This window comes from Hoplias malabaricus, chromosome 7, assembly GCF_029633855.1.
Source record: "Hoplias malabaricus isolate fHopMal1 chromosome 7, fHopMal1.hap1, whole genome shotgun sequence".
In the NCBI taxonomy this organism is placed as follows: Eukaryota; Metazoa; Chordata; class Actinopteri; order Characiformes; family Erythrinidae; genus Hoplias; species Hoplias malabaricus.
Window position 1 is genome coordinate 26,177,258 of NC_089806.1, and position 17,170 is coordinate 26,194,427.

A 17,170-nucleotide genomic window follows, 5' to 3' on the forward strand; every position below is an offset into this window, starting at 1 on the left:
CACTCATCTATCACATGGCTACAATTAATCTAAAACCTAAGAAATTGAAATATCAAGGTATAATGATATAGACGATGTATCACCCCACACTTGTTTTATACCCACAGTTTCCCTGTTATTCCCCTTTTTAGGAAAAACACAAGGTTGCCCGCTAAACAGTATGACGCAGGTAAAATAGCAAGTCAGTGTGGATGATTATGCATTGTTGCCGTAACATGTTGGGCAACATTTATTAGGGAATTGTCTAGGACCTTACCTGCAACAAAACAAGTAATGTCTGAGTTGGCTGCGGAGAGAAAAAAACAGCAGAAGTGAAAGATGACATCATTGCCGGACTGGTTTGTGCACGAATGTGGAATGCAGCCGGCTCACCTTATCCAGGCACCACTCTTTCAGGCCTACAGCTGAAATGGGAAAGGGGTAGGGTTTGTTACTCAACAGATACGATCTAGCTGTAATGTTGTCCACTCGCTGAAGTTTTAGTCAGCAGTATTACTCTTCGTTCAAAGAATGTGCCCACTCTAACGCTTATTTCTCTTGAGTTGCTGCACTTCTAGTGGTTCCTTTCTCAGTTGACGAATATTTGCTTTTTTCAAGACACACCAATCATAGTCCACATTTATCTATATTTATATCAATTTTGGTGGATGTCTGTTTTCAGAGAGTCTTTTATAAACTTTGAAATTCAGCACTGATGAAGTTGACACATCTGAGCAAGTCATTTGTGCTTGTTTCTTGGACTAGTACTCATGCAGTGACATGCTGGGTTTAGCTGAGAAGGATACAGGGTTTACCTTGTGTCTGTGACTGACCTCAATGCAAATAATTTGGATGAGAGACAGTTGGTTTACTGGCATTGAAGAAAACGGTGGCTTTATGTCAGTGCCTCTATTGATCCTTCACAATACAGATATTGTCATATTCACCTAACATCCAACTACTAGTGAAACTACGCATTTCTATGGAGTACATTCACCTCTAAGCAAAATGTGTTCACATATACACAGTGGAATATGGCTTTTTAAGTACTTCTCAGTTGCTTGTACTTTGTTGTTTTGAGAGAGCAAAACCTTTACAGATGCAAGTTTTAGTTCCAGATGGCTAGATGGTTGTGGTTGTATTCATTAATGCATCAAGTGAATGTTTAAATGTTTCTGTTTGGCTTACCCAGGGGTACCTAATCCAGGCTTTGGGGGTCTGTTACAATAAATGGTGCCCACCTGGCTATAATATTATTCATATGCCCTCAAAAACCTTCATTCCCTCAATCGGGTGGCTTAGATTAGGGTTGGAGTCAAGTCTGCAGAGTGGTAGACCTCCAGGTTCAAGACTATATTCATCTCCAGCTTATCTATAGGCAGTTCACAAGCATGATGTCATTAGGTAAAATTCTGCTAAATACTTGTAGGCTAAAATGGAGGTTCTTGCATTTCCGAGTGCCGCACCTTTCATAGTAATCTTTTAGACCTTGTATTTAGTGGTGTCTACTTAAGATCTGTTAACAAATGATGCGTTAATTCCAGGTGTTAACTGGGTGTAAATCCAATTATGCAGATGCCACTACACTATTATCTTTCAACCAAAACAAATCTCCTGTGTAGGTTGGTTTCCCCATTTTGCCTGCCACGTCTAGAACCCTATGTCAGGGCAAGTGGGTTCTTCAAACACTTTGCAGGAAAAATGTGAAAATTTGGAGATACAAATGATAAGATCAGCCACTCAGCTGATCTTCCTTATTTCTCGGCATGTGAAAAATGTGCACATCTGGATGTGAATAAAAGCATTATGGGGGCCATCTGACAGGACACTGGTGTACAGGACCCTCTACAGTGCAAGGTTCAGGACATCCTTGAGAAGGTATAAAATGTGTGTGTGTGTGTGTGTGTATATGTCAGTGTATTTGCGTGCCCTTTTTCCTGTGGGGTGACTCTGCAGGGCAGAGTCAGGAAGCGGTGTGGGGCCACTGGACACATGATGATGTCATTCAGGAAAACGACAGTGCATTGTTTGTCCATTTTTGTGTACTGGTTATTTAAAGAGACACTGGATAGGCCCTTTGCTCAGGAGTTCATTAGCACACAAGCACACACAGACAGGTTCATTCATCCACACCAGACATTTCAGTACTCATTTTATTATACGTCTCCGTAGGTGATTGTCCAAGCGGATTTAGAAGTGACCATGGAATTTTGGAGGCAAAGAGAGGTTTGTTGTCGCAAGGGTCTGATATGACTTCATTGGGGCCCCCTTGTCCTGTCTCTTTACAGCACAATAACACGCCTTTACTTCCTCAATATTTCACGCAACCTGTTCCAGCAGGAGGTCCCGGCACACAGAGCAGGAACACCATGATAAATTTGCTTTTATAGCTTTGGAAAACCCAAGAGCTACATCTGGTTTCCTCACCACATCTCCCCAAAGGGCACTTCACCAGTTCATTAGCTCTCTCTGTGGACAGTGGGCGCTCTGACTGACCCCAAGCCTCCACCTTCCCATTGCCTACTTTTCTTTTCTCCTGAAATGAACCTATAAGGAACTGAACTTGGCAATTAAAGAACACTGATGCCCACTGTTGCACATAAAACTGTTTTGGAGCCTGCTAGATGTTTATGTTTCTGGTTCATTTAAGGACAGTGATAGTGTTTGTCCTAACCTCACTAGCAGCTGTGTAAAAGGAGTCTTGAAACTATCATGATGAAGAATTAGAGTCACATGTTTGCAAAGAAGACCCTTCTGTGCAGTGCTCCAGCAAAGGACTGTCTGGAATGCTAAAAATGGTCAGGAAAACATTCGCCTCAGCTTAAATGGCAGACGATGAATGATTCATTCACATTTCGCTCCATCTTCTTTGCCAGCTGAATCCAGACTGGTGACCCATAGCCATCTTGTTTTGTTCTAATTATTATTTCACTTGTGAAAAGGTGAATTCAGCGCAGGATGCCATTGCTTTTATATTGGATCTCCAGCCAATTGGCAACAATGCTAGCATACATTTTTCGCTCTTGATTTTTTTTCCTTTGACTGAATCCATACAGAATTTTCAGGAGCATCAGGATTGATTTGACAGTGTTTGTGTTTTGGTGACTGCTTACAATACATGCTGCTGTATGTTAAACACGTCTTCCACTGCAGCATTCTAAAGCTTAAGAGGATTTAGGCCTTTGTTTTATGTTACAAGGCTGTACCGCTATATATAAACAAATGGCATTGAATTTAGAATGGGTTCATTTAGAGGCAATGTCGTCAGTTCTGGGGAACTGCTGTTCTTGCTTTGTTTACATTCAGAAGCTCCACTTCTTTTTAAAGTGGAATAGTATGTTTGAGGGAGGAAAAGCGACTGTTGAAGTTTAACTAGTAAGTTTTTATTCACTGTTTGAATTACCATAGAAACCAATTTCAAGCAATTTTTAGTTTGCACTTTCAAAAACACCTCCAGATTGCGTTTCTCATCCATGGCTCAGTGAGTGAGACCTATTGGTCCCCAGCTCCTTTTACTCACACAGTGCTTTGTAATCACAGCCGACATTTTTACAGCATGCAAACAAACTGGAGAGCTAGTAAATGGTGAGGAATCATCCTCTGAAAAGTGTTTTTTGATTAAAATTGTGAACATTGCCTTTAAGGGTGTGTGTAATATGACTCTTTTTTTTTTTTCAGTGCAACAGTAATTTGTTGCAATGAGATTTCCTTTGTTTGTCAGCATAGTTTTTGATGGCGTGATACTATTGGTTTATTTTTGTCTGATGCAGCATTTCAAACATCCAAAATATTCCATGTACACTAACATATCTCAGTGGGAGTGTTTTTTGTTGTGATATTTTTTTTGTCATATTTCCCACTCATATTTCCATTAACACCTCAGTGAAGCTTATACAGTTTTATTTTTCAGCATTGGATTAAACTGAAAGTAGGATATTTTGTTGGGCATTTGGAGAAAGGGAAACTGTGTTAAACAGCTGAGTAGTTCTTGGTGCTACACAGAAGGGAGATATTTCTCCTCATCAAGTCATGGCACCCAAGGCCCAGAAGTAATGATACAGTTTAAAGCCAAAGAATTCACTCCTGCTATCTCTCTCCTTTCACGCCTTTGTTCCCTCCTTCTACCACACCCTCTAGAACCACGCAAACACTGTGACAGAAACTTGGTGCACACACTGCACGTGACATTCACAGAAATGTTATTTTTTTTCCCCCATTGTGTGAGGTGTGTATGTGTTTTTATTTTTTTGTAAAATGTTGTAGAGAAGGTTTTGGCAAAATCTCAAGGGGATTCACATTGATTAAGATCAGTAAGCTTTAGTTCTATGGCTCGGCAAAATGCACCCTGGTGTTATTGAACCCTCTGAGCATACAGTAGGTGAAGCATCACTGCATTCTGTTCAGGCCCAGTTGCCGCTGTGGGGAGGAGAAACTGCTGACTCAGAACTCCACTCTTAAGAAGTGCAGCAGAAAGGACATTCACGGCACACAGCTGTTAGATTCACATCTTTCTCTTACACCTGCACACACAGAGATGGACGTTTCTCCTTTGTGTGCTCGCACCGCCTTTGTTTGTTTATATATATATATATATATATATATATATTAGGGTTGATATGAAAGCCTTTATTGATGTAGTATGATTATTAATGTGTGTATAAACAAACACAACATGGATGCCATACACAGATCAGATTAGAGTCCAGCTTCATGGTCAAGGATTCAGCCTTACCTTGAAATAACAGACACTGCTAATGTGCTGCTCTTATGAAGTTTCAAAAGCTATTCATCTTCTATTGGTGTCCTTTTTAGGAGAATTCCCCAACTAGTAAATATGAACAAGTGCATGAGTAAGTTATTAAGTCAGTCAGATGGTCACATTTTATTTTCATGATGTGCTGCACATTTTAAAATGCATTGTTGATCAAGATGTTACTGTGCTAAATAATAAGTTATGTATGATAAGGTTGTATGACATTCAACACTCACCTTTTTTTTTTCTCAGACATTTAAAAGCTGATGCTCTGCATTTCTGTCAAGCATGGAGCAGTCTCACCTGAGAGATTTAGTTTCATGGATTTGTAACACTATGCTGTCACATTGTGATTTGTCATTTGAGTTTTATTCAGCTATGTTAGTGTGTTATTCATCCAGCCATCTCCACAACTCATAGTAAAGATAATTATGCTTTACTTTGATGGTGAATGTGCTAACTAGTGGCTCTACCATTTGGCCTAAAAATATCTAGGTGAAATGAAAGTCACTGTGTATGTTAGTACTGCTAAAATATGTCATATGACATCATGAAGACCGGTGTGTTTATGAAGATAGCAGTACAACATTATATCATGTTGTACCATATCATATCCTGGCACTGTATATTAACTACAATGTTAGCTCATGAATAGTGTATCAGTTTTCGGCTGACGTATTAGCTCAGGACTAGACTATTAGAGGCATTATAAAACAAGATTTCTATTTCAGATTTTATACCTTTTATAATGGATGCTCTAAAACACAGACAGAGAAGCATTGACATATTAACATAAGGCACATTTCCAGCCAGTCCTCATTTTTACTATATTGATTATGTATCAGATTTTCAAACATATAATTTACTGTCCTAAATTTTGTGAATTGTTAGACCGTTATTGACATGCCATGAATGAAAATGAAATAGGCCCTATTGCTATCTCTTTCTGTCTCTCTTTGTCTCAGGTTTTGATTAGTGGAGGCTGCAAGGCTGAGTCACTCTTGACAGTGCAAATATAGCAGTAGAGGTTGGTGTCCTGTGACGCTGCTGACTCGCTGTAATACTGCAGGCACAAGGGGCTCAGCTGGCCCTGCACTGTGCTGTCAATGGACTGATCTAAAGGAGTGTGTGTTCACAGTATATGCTGTTCCCATAGTGTCCTGCCCTTCTTTTTATTTGCAGCCGTAGAGTAGAGGGTCACCCAGTCTATTTTTGGCTTCTTTGCTGCATGCAGAAAGATGCTGCATTCACTGCTGCACAACACAGATGAGATGCAGTCTAATACCAAATGATGATTTGAATTTCTGCCTGGCTTTTGTTTCATATTACTAAGCATCTGAATGGTGTATGATCGCATAACTTCTATTAGCAACTGATCTGATAACTGATCAAAGTCTATTAAAAGCATGAAGAATTAGATAAATGCAAAGTGAAACAGCGAATAGAGTAATGTAACTAGTATTATTAGATATTTGTATTACAGCCAATACTCTCAGCCTTAGTTGTATGATCAGATTATCACTAGTTTTGGTCATTTATTTTCTCTGCAATGTATTAGATTGGAGCACAGTGCATAGAACCACAGCCTCAAAAAGAAGAATGAGCTTTCACTTCCTGGTCCATATGGGAACACCACTGGTTAAATTAACTTAATCCTCCATTGTTAATGGCTCTGGTTAAAAAAAAATCTACTCCTAAATAATGGCAGTTAGCTTTATTTCTTATAAAATATGCAGAACAGATACTAATTATTGGTGACTGCATGGGCCGTAATAAGCTGTTAGACTTGAGTTTATTAGGGACTTAAATTTTTCAAAAGCTGTGGAGATAGCTTTGGCATCCAGATATGCAAGTGCGTTAATGCTGTAAGCAGCAAAATCAATATTTGAATGGTAATTAAAATTTTTATGCTAAAGATAACAACACATTTTGTATTTTACATTACACATACTGAGCTGCGCACATTCCAGATACACTGGACTAATAATGCTCTCTTGTCAGTAGCAATAATAGTGTGTGTGTGTGTGTGTGTGTGTGTGTGTCTTCGATTTCTTCTTCTTACTTTGTCTTTAAGGTGGCAGGAAGCAGTGGCCTAGCAAAGTAGTTAAGCAGCCTCAGTTAATGATGGGGAAATTCTGTGGTGAGACAGACCATCATCTGATTCGTCTGTGCTCTTCCTCTGCTGTCCCTGTGAGCAACCCATTAAAAGTGACCCAGCACTCTTTCCCACTCTCTGCCCTTTTAAAGGGACCCAGCGTCCCCCGTGTAACTCCATACACTCCCTCTGGGTGCAAATTACAAAATTGCTTCACACTTCAGTAAATGCCATGCTTCCAGCCTCCATGAACTAAGAGTTCCACAAGCCATAAACAGTAACTGCAAGCAGTTTGATATTTTTAACATAATTGCCTTTACTAAAAATGTGTTGTTGCCACTCGAGTGGGTCATTAGACTGATTGCAGCCCAGCTATAGAATCTTGAGCCCAACTGTGGAAAAACAGTGGTATAGATTTCATAATCTGGAGAGGGTTGTTGTAAATGTAATGTTTTCATTGGTTGCTAGAATCTAGCATTGGTGTTCAGTATTAGACTCTCAGTAGCCAGTGACAGTGTTGATGTACACACTGCATGACCATGGGAAGTAGTGAATGCCTTCTCTTCCTGTCCTTCCTGATTATCCCCCCCTCCACTCCTGTAATACCAAATGAAATGTCTAGTGACATGTAGACAGTAGCTGCTGGAGGAAAATATCTTAACTTGCTGGCTTTGCCTGTCTAGCATTTTGCCAGAAAATCACCAATCCTCTTACAGCGCAGCCTTCAAAACTGGCTGGAAGACGGTCACGGTTAAGCAGCTAGTGTGTGTGTGTGTGTGTGTGTGTGTGTGTGTGTGTTGTTCTGAGTGGCATTGTTATGCTTTAGGGTGGGTATCACACAGGGGACCTTTGGTGTGAATTGTATTGCTATATTATTGCTGAGAATATTATTATCATTGCAACAAAATGAAAAAGAATCATAATTGAGGACAAGCACTGACATGCACCATTTAAGAAAGAGTGGAAAATTTGATTAAATTGATGGCAAACATAAAGACAACTTCAGCTTATTTTGTTAATTGTAAAGCACCAGTATGCTAACAGTGACTGTACGCAGCTGTATTTCCTTGTTTGTATAAAACAGAATGTAGGGTTTTTAAGTTTTAAGTCTTTTTAATGCTGTCTAACATATAGTTTATTGTATCTTTTGATTCTTCACAATTTCTAGTAGTAACAGTGAAATAGCTTCATTCTTTTTAGCTTTATTTTAAATTATATGCATGTTTTTCTCTCTTTTTGTGAGCATTGCGAACATTTTTATGAAATGGTGTCTTGAATCTCATTTTTATCTTTATTATGTCGAATAGTAACATACATATGTTATAACTAAATATGAAAACATCAATATTTGGCCTATATGTCCATATCACATGCCACAATAGCTGGGTATCAGAATTCAGTGCTTTTTTTTAGTGATGTTTTACGATTCTGTTCTTCAGTACTGAATTCAAGGACCAAGGTAATTGGTCTTAGTGTCTGTGATCCGATAAGTGTGCTTGTTTCTAATTCTAGTCTTAATTCCTCAATGAAACTGATTATTGTCAACGTATTTTGATTAGTCAGCTGTCTGCCATAGTCAGTAAATGCACCTTCTGTCAGCATATCACACTCGTTAAGGGTTTAAGCCACACCCACTTATGTTTTGTAATGTACAAAAAAATAAAAGAAAAACTGTCATCCAGAAATCTGCTTAAACATAAATGCGTTACTGGTGCAATACTAATTCTGCACAATTTGACGTTCCTGTGATTCCCTTTGTGTCCCTGAGCACCTTGACAGACAATGGCTATAGTGAATTGAATATATACAGATGTTAAATCCCTGTATTAATGTGGTAGACAAATAATGACATTTACCAAAATATTCAAATAGGACATAGTCATCCAGAGTGAAGAATTGGTGCAGACTTGTTGTCTTTGTCAGGCACTCTGGCTGTAGAGCAGATAAAGGCGACTTTTGATTGCTGTCACATGTTGTTGATATGAAGGTCAGTGAGGAGTTGTCTCTCATTATGAGTGCTGTCAGTGTGTCTGAGGCCTGCTGCAGGGGGAGGATGGGTGGATTGGGGTGAGCTGCTGTGTTCTTGAGGGGGATGGGCTTTTTTTTTTTTTTTTTAAGAGGAGGGGAGAGGGGTTGAAACATCCAGGAGTCTGCATTATTCATGCAGCGTGAAGAAACAGGCACCACCAAATTTAGCTTGGGTGTGGTGCTCAAGGCTTGCTCATGGTGCGATATCATACTTAGTTATGCATCATGAATCAAAGCAAAATCATATTTAGCTGTGTATATCTGTTTGCGCTGGTGTTGAACTCCTTTTCTGGAAGAGCATAACACTCTCCCCTCCCTAGCCATCACCCACCCCCTTCGTCTGTCACCAGACAAGGTGTTTTGCAATGTCTTTTTTTTTTCTTTTCTTTTGGAGACTCTCCGCTCTTCTGTGTGTTTTTGCTTCAGCGCCCGTCAGGACTTGTTTTGCCATAATGCATATTTTTGAGGATACTTGTGGTTTCAAGTCCCAGCTTTGACACCTTACTTCTGCAGGTTATAATTAGTACTTGTTTCCAGCCTAAGGGATTCGTTGTGGCCTACAAAGTGTCTGCATTGGAGGATTTTGTGTGTGTGTGTGTGTGTGTGTGTGTGTGTGTGTGTGTGTGTATATGTATATATATGTGTGTGTGTGTGTATATATATATATATATCACACACACACTCCGTGTCCCTGTCGTTTATTCTCATAGCCGTAAGCTATAATTGTGGTTGGTGCAGCCTTCTGACGTAGGTATAAGATGTATAGGCCCTCTGTTGCTGTCTTTACTCAGGGGCTCTGTGATGTGGGAAGATGTTAATATGTGGGGGGAGGGAAATAAAAGTGCTATATGTAGTGCACGTACCACTTACAATCAAGGACCGAGCTGCTGCTTTTGAAGCGCAATTGTTTACAGGTTAAACTACATTTTAAATGTCTTCCCTTTTAGATTGTACTCACCACACCAACATTTTTCAAGATGTCACCAAAATAGTTTTTTCATTGTAAAGAACTACATGGGTGGTAAGAAGGGGTGGTACAATAAAGCAGTAAGCCATGAGAGGCCATGCGTTACTGCGATTTTATCACGGGGTAGTAATAAAAAAAAAGTACCTTTGCCACAAAGCGGAGAGCCAAAACAAACCTTTCTCGTGATAAAATTGTAGTAACACACAGTCTGAAGTGGCTTATTGATTTTATAATACGCCGGTCAACATAAAATACAATAAAATACACATCAATTCATAAAAACACACATACTTCAATTCATAAACGTATTTGTTCATAAGCAAACATTCACCGTAAATTATTCTGCCACACAGTGTAGTCTGTTGCTAAGCAACATGAGGGCGATGCATGGTCACTTCATTGAACAAAATACATTCACATTACTCTTTATTAGTTGAGTAGAAATACTTAAATTTCTGTCCTCTTTCTGAATGGACTCTTGATTCCAATTTATATTTCTGCATCAAACCTTTGGAGAAGCTGCAGGGTGTATAGGGCTAGCCTTGGGCTGTGTTTTTAGCCTTTAGCTCAAGAAACTGGTGGAGTAGCATTAGCTTACTGTATTGTCTCCTGATTTCACACTGTTCTTGGATAATTGAATAGAACAGTGAACGTCCGTGTTCAATTCATAAATCACATATGTGAGTAGTATTTGTAATAACCGTTCCTTCACCAATGTAAACTCTGGTAGGTAAGCAGACTAACATGAAAAGTTAGACATTGAGCAAAACCCACTTAATGTTTACGAGCGCTGTTTATATTAGTCTTGATTTTAATTCATATTATATTAATTAGGAAAATCTCTTCACACCGTTCGTCCACTGTTAACCCACCGAATATACTAAAAGTTTCCATTTGTTTATGTGCTGCACACTAGCTCACTAGCACTACCAAGGTTTACAGTGGCACATTAATATGAAATTCAGATGTTGTGAGGCAGACATGGGTGTGCATATATCGTGTAATTTACAGTGGTTTAGAATGGGCTCAGCCAATCAGATTTTAGTATCCGAACTATCTGTTTTATAAGTATTTTTTATTTAAATGGAATAATTACACAGGTGCAAAATGTAATCTTCTAAATTACTGAGTATAGAAAATTGTCCTGACAATATAATGTACTGATAAAACCCTGTGGTTAACAACACGATATATGATTGTTCATTCATTCGTTCATTCATTCATTCATTTATTCATTTATTTTCTGTAACTGCTTCATTCTGTTCTGCGTCGTAGTGGGTCTTGAGACCAGAATGATTCAGTGTAATGCAGTAACACACACTAGAATAGGCACCAGTCCATCACAGGGCAGAGTCACTCACTCCAGTGAGCAATTTCACACAGCCAATCCACATACTAATATGTTTTTTGACTGTGTAAGAAAATGTACCCAGACAAAGGGAGAACACACGAAACTCACAGATGGTGACCCAAGGAGGGGATTAAATCCACAACTCCAGGACCTTGGGGGACAATGCCTGTTGCACCACTCTGCTGCCCACAGTGTCTTGTTGTAACTTTTTGTCTTGCATTATGACTAGTTTATCAGACTTCAGACTAATGCTCATATAACTGAAAATAAACAATAAGCTTTTACCCGAGGTGAAATTATTTATTACCGAAACACATCGAGTGCCATTCATAAACAAACAGCCGTATTCACATATCGCCATTCTCCAAAGAAAAACATGTACTTCCATTTTTATTGATTTTTAGTTTACTACATCATTTACTACACAGGTAATGTCCTTCACATTGTGTGAAAATTTTATGACGAACGGATCAATTCCATTGGATGCTAATAGGATTTTTTCCCTTCTGTAAATGTACTCTCTTGGTGGGGTGGCACGGTGGCGCAGCAGGTAGTGTCGCAGTCACACAGCTCCAGGGACCCGAGTTTGTGTCTCCCCGTGTCCATGTGGGTTTCTTCCAGGTGTTCCGGATTCCTCCTATGGTCCAAAAACACACACTGGTAGGTGGATTGGTGGCTCAAAAAGTGTCCATAGGTGTGAATGTATGTGTGTGTCACCTTGTGAAGGACTGATGCCCTCTGTTTTAAACATTTTTATTCAAAAAGGCTTACTAGGATTACATTTTTTTCTGATCTTGTTTTTATTTACTTGCTCTTAATAGATTTTTATTGCTTATGATTATCCTGTAGCACTTTGAGATTTCCCTGAAATGTAAAGTGCATTACAAATAAAATATATTATTATTTAGGGTGTATTCCTGCCTTGCGCCCAGTGATTCCAGGTAGGCTCTGGACCCACCACGCCCCTTAGCAGGATAAGCGGTTACAGATAATGTATGTATGCATGTAGTGACAAAAGGAAAAGGAACTCTGGAAAATGTCAGGAGAATCAGGTCTGGACACTTTCCACATTCTTGTCCTTGTCAGATTTTAGAGTGCAGTCTGAGATTTTTCACATCAGGTGAGTTCACACGACAAGAAATGCTCTGCATGGTTTAGGCATGTGTCAGCACTTTGTAGCACATAAATTCACTGTGAATTCTCTGTTCACATATTGGCTCACTCACCCATTACCTCGACTTTGTACTAGGGTGCTATCAGTATAATCTCCATGTAATGTTCAGCACAACTGATTCAGACATTTGTGTTCACACATACAGGTCCAGTGGATAATGTATGGAAAATTGCTGAGTTTGAAAGGGCCTTACTGAATTTCCTAACTTAGGATATTGTTATATTCAGTAGTATTGGGAGTTTTTGGTGCACAAAGCTCTTCTTGCTTCTTCATCCTTGGAACACTAATAGCTTAGTTTGGGTTGCTTGTATGGAAAACTTGTTTTGGATATGATGCCATAAAACATGATCTACTGCCTTATTTGATCGCTGTTTCAGTGCCCACCATGGAGTCAGTGCTTTGCTTTCACATATGAACTACAGAGAATTTCTAGAGAATCTTAGAAGTATCGAGTCCGGAGATGTCCCAGAGTTGTCTTTCATGCAAACAAAATGTGTATGTGTCTAGCTGTGTTTAATTTACCCATCAAAGTAAAATGTCTATGTGGGTGTGGTTGGGGATTGACTAATTGAAAGGTAATCAGTCAGGGTGAAAAATGAAACTTTACCATTTTACTTCAGTGTACTAATATATTTGGTGTGATTTTGTAATTTCTAAAGTATCCTCTCTTAAAAGGATACCATAAAGTTAAAATAATACAGAAAAGCACAAATATCACATTTAACTAATTAAATCCCTACTACAGAATTGCATTGCAGGTCACAGGAAAATGATTGTTTACATGATATATCTTTAGAAAATAAGTTATTTTTCTTAAATAAAATATAAAACGACCACGATTTATTACTTATAATTGATAATAACTCATGAGACTGTTGATGAGTACATTGATGATGGTAGAGTCCAGATTATGGGTAGGGAATTTTTTTCAAGCCTCAAGGTCTTCCTGTCGTCCATGATGGTTTATTCGTTCATCCGTTCCCAGAGAACAAACAAGTTTAGAATTACATCTACTGTGACATATTTTGCTGCAGGGCAGTGATTCGATAGCATTATGTTAGAGGGAAACTGCAGAGTGACCCCAATGACAGGTGGGCTTGGGAGTATTGTTATTTGTGGAAGGCATTCAGAGGTTTTATGTCACGGCCACCTCATTGGTTCGTTCTGTCTCTCTCTCTGCCTCTCTCTCTGTCTCTCTCTCTGTCTCTCTCTCTCTCTCTCTCTCTCTCTCTCTCTGTCACTCTCATAAGGCCAGGAGTGCTTGTTTATGCTTTCCCGTGTTTTAAGGTTTGGTCAGCCTTTAAATTGTCATCCTGTCCTCCCTACGCTGGCTTTTTTACTTGATTTACTTTTTACACAATTTACTTGAGGTAGCAGATGTTGAATAGAATAGAGACTGTAGACCTGTATTCACAAAGCAGGATCGTAAGGATAGTTTTTTTTTTTAGACAAAAAAAAAGAACAGACTCTGTAATCCAAAACTTTGTTGAGCTTGATATACCAAGTAAATGTGCATATATTAGGCCCATATGACAAAACATTTGTAACTCACACCAGAGGAATTACTATGTGCTCCAGTACTGCAGCTCTACAGCCTGACTAGTGGTCCTTACACTTTTCCATCCCACGTTCACCATTGGACATGGTGATTTCAGTCTTGTGTGTGGGTGTGTATCAATCCTCCCAATGATGGTAATAAGTTGTTGATAGTTAAACCAAGGTGTTATTTCAAAGTCTAATTTCTACTATTAATATATTCATTAATTCACAGCATGCTGTAGACTAACCGTTGTTGCAAAAAAGTTACTTGCCAAATGAGAATGAGGCTGAGATTGTAAAGATTTATCATGAATACTTCAGAAATATGTTCTCAATCAGTTTAAAGTTTTGCGCTGCTATTCATTTTTTACAACGGGTTACTTTCCTTATGGTCTTCGATGTTGCTGCTCATTGATCTGCTTATGAGCATTCCCCATTACAATATTCACATTCTTCTCATTACGAATCTGAAAATACACAGACAGACCAAATGGGGGAAAAAAAGAAAAATCCAAATTTCCTCTGTTTTTCAGTCTCAGGCGTCTGTTTTCAGTTAAAAATATTGTTTTTACATCATTTGCATCCAGTGTGTAATACTGGTTTCTGAGCCTTCAGTCTTTGTCTTCTTTATGACAAAGTGACTTGAAGACTGAATAGATACTGAAACCACTGCACTAGCTCATATTGCTTTTATTTTATTTATTTATTGTTTTGTAGTGGGAATGTGATTGACATGTGACGTTTTCTGTTTTTTTTTCATGTGATAAATAAAGTTCAGTTGTAATTGGTATGTTTTTGTTGTTTTTTTTTCTCAGGAAATTAGCTTTTCTGCATAGCATTGTAGCATAGTACATTATGTTTCAAAGAGAGTGTTGGATTGTACTTTGGCATCTGCTGCAACACCACAGCTATGGTTTTGGCACCTGTTCAGAGTGGATCACTTGAGTCTCTGACCGAGGTTTGGGATTCTTGGCGTGGTCATTGTGTTTGCATTTTTCTTGGATGAGCGTTCACACAGGAGTTCTTTACACAATCTAGATCTTATCACAGTGTTTGTCTTTCTCTACTGCATCTTCCTCCTGCTTTTTTTTTTTTTTTTTTTTTTTTTGTATTACTTGGAAAATATCCTGTTTGTTCCCTAGTAGACAATTGGACACTTCTGTCCCAAGGCTTTGAAACATCCCACTGAGCCCTTTAGGTCTTGTAGTAAAATGTTTGTCTCTTGTATGGGGGTGCACTTTGCTTTGGAAATTTCGGGTTTGTGAGTGTTCAGTGTGGCATTAAACACAATTTAACGCCCCACCGCATATTTATCCAGTATGAAAGTGATTCTTTTGCAGGAATCCATATGTGTGGAACTCATGAATGATTTACAAGTCCCTCAGCCTATCATAGGTGCAATCTGCCTGATGTTCCATATCCACAGGCTTTCTACTCTAGCATTTTTCTTTTAAACCAGCTTTTTTAATACCAACACTCACCTTCACATCCTTCAATACAGTAGAGGAATAAAAGCATCCAGCTTCAATTTACATTTCTAATCCATCAAAATAGTGCCGCAAGCTACTGTATATGAAGTTAACCACAGGGGAGTTGTCTTAGTTCCTGCTTCTGATGAGCCATGCTAGCTGGAAGCAGTGACCACTTCCCTATGCTCTAAATTCTTGTAGCTTCAGTGATAAAACTGTAGTTCAGTGTTTTCTTTTTTTTTTCTGGACTCAGATTCTGGGCCTTAAAATGATCCATAATATATTTTCACATATTGCTATTCTACGTTTTTATAAACTACATCACGCGTACATTGCCTTTGAGTTCTATGGAATGTAGGAAGTTAAAATTAGGAATCAGAAAGTACCATAATTCATAACATCATGAAAAGATTCAGGGAGTCAGGGGAAAAAGCCAAGTGCTTAAAAGCCAAGTGCAGACACTGCTGAATGTGCGGAACCCATTGCATATTGAATGTGCCTGACCATCGAGCTCTGGGGCTGTATTGTTTGGGAAACCGTCATGCTGACATGATGGACATAACCGAGCTCGAGAGTACATTGGAAAATCATTGTCACTTAACACAGACCATTAAGGAATGCAAACTGAAACTATTATGCAAAGAGAAAGCCATATATTAATGTTGTGCAAGAATGCTGGCGAGTTCTCTGGAAAGACTGTGGTGTTCTGTGGTTAGACGAGTTCCAGGTTGTTTTTATGAAAACCGGACATTGGATTCTGCATGCCAAACTTTAAAAAGTCCATCCAGACCAACAGAAAATTCATGGGGCATGGGGGTGCATCAATGCCCACAGCATGGGTGATCTGCATATATGTGAATGTACTAATGTTTTGGAGGCCTATATTGATTATTTTGGAGAGACATGTGCTGCCATTAAGTGGAAACCTTTTCCCAGGAATTCCATGCTGATTTTAGCAGTTAAATGCCAGCATCATTCTCAATAATTTACAGCAGCGCAGCTTCGTAGACAAAGTGTATGACTGACGTGCCTGCATCTAGATCTGTCTCCTGTTGAGAATATATGGGTCAGCTTGAAAAAGAGAATCAGATAATGGCAAAAACAGAGTGTTGAACAGCACAAGTCTTTTATACAGCAAGAACGGGCAACAGTTCAATTAGCAAAACGTCAGCAATTAAGATCTTCATTTCCAAAATTATTAAAAAATTACAATAAATATATGTTGTGACCCAGTGGTAAAGATGACTCTATTTATCAAATAAAATTAAGTTCAACATTTAAAAATGTTTTCATCGGTTTGTCTTTTAAATAAAAGTTTAAGAGAATTATAAGAATTACAACAACAGATTGCAGTTTTTGTTGCAATATTTAGAATGTGTCCCAACTTTTCTGGAAATGTGGTTTATAAATACAGGGTGGAATTTAGGCTACTGTTATTTTGTTACCACTCTGAATAAGGCGCTCGGTAATGCAGAGCGCTCCTGTACTAGAAATCCCAAGGTTAGTAATGTTGTTTCTGAGATGCTCGTATGGACACGAGTTTCAAGGGCAGTCATTTTGTCATGTGGGTGATTGTTTCCATGAGACTGAAGTTAAACATAGCTATGCCTTACTTTCCCTAAGGCTGTATTATATTAGTGGTACATAGGCATGTAATATTATATTAAAGTCATATTAGTGGTAGTCTTGCCAGACAGTCATGCTGATTCAGTGTGCGTCTGTGCCCTGCTGAAGGCCTCTAACCTCGGGATAGTGGCAGGGGGAGGCCATCCCCAGGTCTTTGGAGCTGGGAAGCCTTCTTCTGGAGGCGGCATT

At 38.9% G+C, this 17,170-nt stretch overlaps 1 protein-coding gene across 4 annotated transcripts in view; it reads left to right on the top strand.

The window, feature by feature from the left end:
• Window positions 1-17,170, top strand: part of cdc42bpab (CDC42 binding protein kinase alpha (DMPK-like) b) — a 78,993-nt gene that overhangs the window by 1,376 nt on the left and 60,447 nt on the right. The window lies entirely within an intron of this gene.